We start from the raw sequence: 8,086 nt of genomic DNA on the forward strand, positions 1-8,086 counted from the left end.
GATATGACATTAGACATCTCTATGCAGATTCTGGTCTCGGAAACTGAACCATTTGTTGGCTTATGGGGGCCTGACCCAAGTTCTAATTTATTTAGCTAAACAAATCCCTACACTACTGGCCCTTTCGGCATTAGCCCATGGAGCATGGACTGAAGTCTCACCCGAAGCAGTATGGAGGGATGCTGGAACCAAGTTTCCGCACCCTTGAGATTTTTGTGATGTCAATTTAGTCCAACTAGACCTACCTTCGCGGAGGTCGCTCCATGCACTATTCTAACCTTCAAAACCTTCGCGAAGTGTCACAATCATCTTTTGCGCAACCCTAGCCAGGGGCTAAAGTCCTTTCACACTACTACGGCAGCAATCTGCGCTATTTCCCAACCTAGACTAAATATCTTACTTATCCTCTTAACCGATCTTAGTTAACTTCACGTAAATAGATATTCTATCTTGCGTTCTCTTAATCCACACAAGTATACACATTCATCATATAATTATTAGAAGTGAATTTCATACCCAAGATAATAGATGCATAAAATAGGAAATAAATACACAAAAATGATAGGAAACTTCTATTTATTAATACTTCCAACTGTTACAGACTTGACTCGCCTTGCGCACTCAGCTGTAGGGATCTGAGCACTGAGTTGCAGACTACTAGGCCTATGCACACTCAGTTGTAGAGCCTTCTCCTACTCTATGACCCAAAACTAGACTTTACACTTTAGATCTATCTCCTATACATCATATGTTCATCTTCCATTATGTTATCAAACTACTTAGAGCCTCGCTCTATTTATACAATTCCATGGTCCACAGACCATGGGTAGATCTATATAGCCGACATTACAATAACAAAATTAAGGGCAGACAACCCTATGACTCTTTTACAAGCTACACGCTCACAAAATGCAAATTCTTTACAAAGGAATTACAAAATTGACCAAAATATGGGTTGTAAGCCCTAAAACTTCCCTTGGGGGATCCTGCGCCCAACATTGGGTCTTACTAATTTCTATCATAGGTTCGTGTTAGGGTTCTCTCATATCACTTGGCCTTTAAGCCAAGTCACCAAGGGTAGAGCAAAAGCAAAGTTTTTTGGTCGGAAACCCAACAACAAGCATTCTCCAAGTTGAAGAATTGCCTCTATCCTGCACTAGTGCTCACACTACCAGACCTACAACAACCATTTGAGATTGAGACAAATGCCTCTGACTATGCTATTGGTGTAGTTCTTACTCAGCATGGGCATCCAGTGGCTTACCATAGTGAGACACTTTCAGAAACAATCCAAAAGTACCCCACTTACGGCAAAGAAATGTATTCCATTGTGCAGGTATGTCGTCAATGGAAACATCACATACCACACATACCACCAATCTCTACTCTTCATACAGACACAAGGGAATTTGCAGAACAAACACCATCAGAAATGGTCCACCTATTTGCAAAAGTTCCATTTGAACATTAAGAAGGGCAACACCAATAATGTTGCTAATTGCCTCAACTAACCACTGGTCATGGTGCTAATCACTGTGCTTGACTCCTATGGGCATGAGACATCGAGGTGGCTGCATCTTTACAAGAGAAATCTAGAATTCGGCAACATATACCAAACACTCCTAGAAGGGAAGCAAGTTCCAAATTTTCAACTTCAAGATGCACTGTTATGTCACCTGGGACACATCTGTGTTCCTTCAAGTGAGCGTGCCAAGATGATTTGGGAGGTGCACTACAATTGGGTCAATGGACATTTCAGAGTAGAGAAAATAGTGGTGGTATTTCATAAGTATTTTTATTTGCTGAAACTTGTCAGGATGTTGGGAAGTACATTATATCCTGCACCGCCTGCATCATTTCCAAACCAACCATCAAGAAGCAAGGCATGTATACTCCTCTACCTACTCCTAGCCGACCTTGGGAATCTTTCTCCATGTATTACATGTCAGTCCTTCCTTCTACTAAGCACCATAATGATTTCATTTTCGTGGTTGTCGACGAATTCTCTAAGATGGCCATCATGGCAACCTACAAGAAGAGTATCACAGCAGAGGCCACTGCCAAGCTCTTCTTTAAGTGAGTATGGATACACTTTGGGATCCCACAATCCATTGTCTCAGATCAGGAAAAAAAATTCCTAAGTGCATTTTGGTCAAGTCTCTGGTTGATGCTGGATACAAGACTTACTAAGTCCACGACTTTCGATCCCAAAACTAATGGCCAAATAGAGGTTGTCAACATGATGATCGTACACAATCTATGCATGTACAACTTGAAGCATCCACGAACGTGGGATGGAAATCTCCTAAATGTCCAACATAGCTACAACAAATCTCTCCACATCTCAAAAAGCCACATCCCCTTTCAAGTAGGGCTGGGATTTCATCCATTATGCCCCATTGATGTGGTCATACCATTTACAGCCACTCTAGTAGATTCGTCTCACATTCAGTCTAAGGCTGAAAGGGCTAACAACTTCATTGAGCACATTCAGCACATCCACTAGCAGGTCCATGATATATTGGACATAGCCTCTGCTAAGTACAAGTAGCTCCATGATCAGTATCCAGTGTCGCACAAGTTCCATGTGGGCGACAAAGTTTAGCTACATTTTCATAAGGAGCACCTTGTTGGACCCCACTTCTAGCTTCACCCACTCCAATATGGACCATACACCATCAGCAAGGCCGTCAATGACAATGAATTCAAGCTTAGCATCCCATCGTTCCTTGGTCTGCACCCAGTTTTCAATGTAGGTCGACTTCGGCCATACTTTCCATCATTGTTGGACACATCTGACATTGAAGAACAACTCACACCAACAGAGCTCAACCCAGACTACATGGAATAGGCCACAACGGATCATATAATGGACATACAAATCAAGAACACTTGCCAATAGAGGATACAACTATATTTAGTTGTCAAAGCATGCCAACTCCTTCACCAGGGTGAGTGATTCACCAGGGACCAGGTTCAACAGAAATTTCCTCACCTCATGGAGTCTCTACACGCAATGGGGACCATTGCTGTTACATCTCTTGGGGTTAGGGTTTTGGTTGCTTAGGGTTTTCTCGTGTTTTATAATAATTAATAGGCCCTTGAGCCTCATTGTAACATAGTTAAGAGGCATGTAGCCGCCACATCTCTTCTCAGAGATAAGCTACCATTGCCCGAGCTATCTTATTTCCATTATGTTTGTAAGCATAGTTCAATATTCTCTATTAATGAAGTGAAGTGATTTTCTGTTGCATCTCTGTGTTTATGATTATATTTGTAAGTTGTTGGATTCTTGTTTAAGTTCGGATCAAAATATGTTGTTGATTCACTTTTTGAAGATATATTTACCCATTTTGGCATACCTAGATAAATTGTCACCAATTAGGGGACCTAATTTACTTCCAAATTGGTAAAATTTATCAATGAATAGTACCACTTTAAGCACCAAAAGTATACACAATATCATCCTCAAGCTAATGGTCAGGTGGAACCTACCAATAAGGTCCTAGAAGCTATTATCAGTAAAACAATTCAACTGCATAATGGAGACTAGGCTGACAGATTACCAAAAGCATTGTAGGCCTATAGAATAACTTGGAGAAATGTGACGGGATATAATCCCTATGAACTAGTTTATGGGAAGAAAGTATTGCTACCAATATAATTTTAGGTAAATACCTTTAGGAAATTTGTTCAATTGGGGATGGATTTGAATGAAGCTCAAAATCAAAGAGTAATTTAGTTGAATGAACTCGATGAGATCAGGAAGGATGCTCTTCAGAAGACTATGTTTTTACAAGATCAAAGGGTTCGTTGGCATGATAAATATATCAAAAAGAATGCCTTTCAATTGGGAGACTAGGCATTATTGTATGACAGTAAATTCAAGCACTTCAAAGGGAAATTTTCAACTAGATGGTTAGGACCCTATGAAGTCTAAGAAGTTTTTCACAATGGCTCTGTTAAAATCAAGCCTATTGATGATGATCAAATTTCCTTTGTGGTAAATGGACACAAACTAAAAGTTTATCATCAAACACTCTCTAAGGAAGAATTTATACAAATTGTTCCACAAAATCCTGAGATGAAATTGATTGATAAAGAGGATCCCACTCATAGCAGTGGGCTATTTTTGTTTTCCTCCTTAAGTTCACATAAAATAAAGAGGACAGTGCTTGTTAGGGATTTTTTTTTTTTCTTCGAATAGTTATAAGCTAAATATCAATGTAATTCTGACGACAAATTCCTAGTGTTGTTGTTGTTATTGTTTTTTTTGGTCCGAATAGTTATAAGATAAATATTGGTGTAATTCTGACAAATGCCTAGTGGTTTTTTTGTTTTTTTCGCAAATAGTTATAAGCTAAATATCGATGTAATTCTCACAAATTCCTAGTGGTTTTTTTTTTAGTTATAAGCTAAATATTGATGTAATTCTCACAAATTCATAGTGGTTTTTTTTTTCGCAAATAGTTATAAGCTAAATGTTAATGTAATTCTACGAAAAATTCCTAGTGTTGTTGTTGTTGCGTTTTTTTTTTTTTTTGGTCCAAATAGTTATAAGATAAATATTGATGTAATTATGACAAATGCCTAGTGGTTTTTTTGTTTTTTTTTTTTGTTTTTTCGCAAATAGTTATAAGCTAAATATCGATGTAATTCTCACAAATTCCTAGTGGATTTTTTTTTAGTTATAAGCTAAATATTGATGTAATTCTGACAAATTCCTAGTGGTTTTTTTTTTCCCAAATAGTTATAAGCTAAATAATGATGTAATTTGGGCAAATTCTTAGTGTTTTTTTTTTTTCAAATAGTTATAAGCCAAATATTGATGTGATTCTCACAAATTTTATTTTATTTATTTATTTATTTATTTTTATTTATTTATTTTTATTTTTTTTTCCGAACAGTTATAAGCTAAATATTGATCTAATTCTGACAAATTCCTAGTGGTTTTTTTTTGTTTTTTTTGTTTTTTCTCGAATAGTTAAATATCGATGTAATTATGACAAATTCCTAGTTTTTTTTTTTAATCGAATAGTTATAAGCTAAATATTGATGTAATTCTGGAAAATTCCTAGTAGTTTGTTTGTTTGTTTGTTTGTTTTTTTGAATAGTTATAAGCTAAATTTGATGTAATTCTGACAAATTCCTAGTGGTTTTGTTTGTTTGTTTGTTTGTTTGTTTTTCTTCAAATAGTTATAAGCTAAATATTGATGTAATTCTGACAAATTCCTAGTGGTTTTTGTTTTTTGTTTTTTGTTTTTTTTTCAAATAGTTATAAGCTAAATATTGATGTAATTCTTACAAATTCCTAGTGGTTTTTTTTGTTTTTTTATTTTTATTTATTTATTTATTTATTTGAATAGTTATAAGCGAAATATTGATGTAATTCTGACAATTTCCTAGTGGTCTTTTTGTTTTTGTTTTTGTTTTTGTTTTTGTTTTTGTTTTTGTTTTTGTTTTTGTTTTTGTTTTTGTTTTTGTTTTTGTTTTTGTTTTTTTCTTTGTCTTTGTTTTTGTTTTTGTTTTTGTTTTTGTTTTTGTTTTTGTTTTTTTTAAAGCTAAATATTGATGTAATTATGACAAATTCCTAGTGGTTTTTTGAATAGTTATAAGCTAAATATTGATGTAATTCTGACAAATTCCTCGTGCAATAATACATGTACCGGACCAACTTGCAGTACCAAATCAGTTCTAGTATTTCATCACTTAATTCAATATCGAGCTAGTGCATTTAAGTTTTAAGTACTAAACCAATTTAGTACTATAGCTCTTAATTTTTATGTTTATGTTAGCTCATTCAACATCAGGTTAAACATTTGAGAAGCTCCCTATTAAATTTTAATATTGATGTTGAGGTATTTCATAACTCGTTTGTTTTTTAATTCTTAGCTATCATTATACAACCAAGTAAAGGTATGAGTTGGCTTTTCATTTATTTAGGTTAATACAAGGGACCCGGGTAATTAAGTCTAAGTAGTGGTTTTTAACCTCCATTCATGAAAATTATGTTAGGCCTTAGAAAATTACTTTTGTTGATTATGGTGCCAAAAATAAGTTTTGAGTTCTTATCCCTCTACCCCTTAGTTGTCTATGATTACCCCTCTTCATTATTATGAACATGTATACCCTCACCCATGATTATAACGATATCTATGTGTCTATTTTTATCTCTATTCATCTACACTCGATTTCATAGGAAATTGAGTAAAAGTCTCTTTATTATCAGTTGCATCATTTCCCTGTGGTTCTTTCTTAATCCCTCAATAGCTCTGAAAAAGTTTCACCATCAGCATGGGGGTGGACAAACATGAACCCACCTTCAACCAGTTTAGCATAAGCTTAGAGTATGAGGCATGCAAGGCCAAATTTGAAGAAAAGGGTTAGATATCCTCTTACAACTATTTTAGGGTTACAATGACCGACTTGCTATGGTTTCGCACAAAATTTTAATGGCAAGGCTATAAAATTTGGGACATTGAAATTGAGCTCACAGACACATTGATGGCTAGTGTTATTGGTTTACCTTTAAGTGGTGAGAATTATTTTAAAGGGTTTCCAGTAGATTGGAAGGAATGTGAGAAATTTCTCAAGACAAAGCATAAAAATGTCGACTAGACATGAGATATTCCCAGGAGCTACGTTGCAGAAGAGTGGCAGACGATGCTAACAACACTACAAAGGTTTCTAACATGTGAAGGATGGTATGTGGTCACTTTTATTTATCATATGGGGATCCTTTTACATTTTACAAATAATTTTAGTATGAATGTTCCCTTCTTTCTCCAGAGAAGTTTGCAAAATGTTGCTAAGAATTTCTAGTCATCCTCTAAGAATCCAAAGACTAGTCTCTGTCGATATCGACTTATTAAAATAATAATTGTGTATGAGTTTGGGTGATGGAAGGATACTTGGGAACAATTCTTAATCAAAAAATTTCTTGGGGAAGAGGACCAAGTCAAGATTAAATGTATGAGTATCAAGCCAAAACCAAATAAATTAGTAGAGGGATCTGAAACCCCTGTCAAACTAGTCATCAAACATGTTGTTGAACCAATGATTGAACCTGAATTAGAGACATCCGATAAAGACGCAATAAAAAGTATAGAATGGTTACCCTCTGAACACCTTAACCTTACTCAAGGATATGAAATTCCAATAAATGAGGCAAAGAAGAAGAAAATGCCACGAAAACATGGCTTAAAAATGAATATTCCAATAGAAAAGGATCTGATACAAGAACAACCACAGGACCATGTCAAAAAGAGGCCATGAACATAGGGTGTGGAATAAAGTATCCCAACTAAGAAGAAGTAGGTACGAAAGTAGTATAAGATTCATGCTAAAAAGGGGAGGAAGAAGTTGTTCCAGGAAAAAGAGGATGTTCCATCACCATATGTACCACCTTCCCTCTCATAATGTAAGGACACTTCAAATCAACCCTCACCTCAAAATTTTCAACATGGAAGGAGACTCACTTGTAGTATGGCATGTCAAAAACATCCTCAAAAAATGACTCAACCCCTCAAACCAATATCTATTCCATCATCTCTAGATGAAGAACCACATTCTAAGACAGGAATTCCCCCTCTTTCACCTCCAAGGATGGAAATACACAATAAGTCACCACTAAAGGATAAAGGACCTGTGGACAATTCTGGCAACTTAGAAGGTAACTCTCCTCCCAATGTTTCATTTGAATATGAACATATTGCAGACAAAGGAATAGATGAAACAGTAGTGAGTCGAGTTCAAGGGAAGTCAATATGTGAGAATTCCATCCTGAGAAAAATTATCTTACCTCCTAAAAAAAATTCGAATCCTTCTAAAAAAGAGTTACAATACGGAGTTTAAAAATTGCAAAAGGAAAATTTGTAAGTTAAATGAGAAAGCACATAAGTATAAAGTGATGTACAAGTATGTCAAAGGTGAAAATGAACTCTATAAGGCTAAAAAATTGACTTTGAAGGTAGAGAATGATAAGTTGACAAAGAAAAACAAGAAGTTGTTTCATTGGGGAACAAAGTGTTTGAAACATGTTTGAACACACACCATTTATAACAAGATCTAAATATTACAAAGAGAA

Source organism: Pinus tabuliformis, chromosome 8, assembly GCF_031772625.1.
Source record: "Pinus tabuliformis cultivar Carrire ecotype Pingquan chromosome 8, CPIR1, whole genome shotgun sequence".
In the NCBI taxonomy this organism is placed as follows: Eukaryota; Viridiplantae; Streptophyta; class Pinopsida; order Pinales; family Pinaceae; genus Pinus; species Pinus tabuliformis.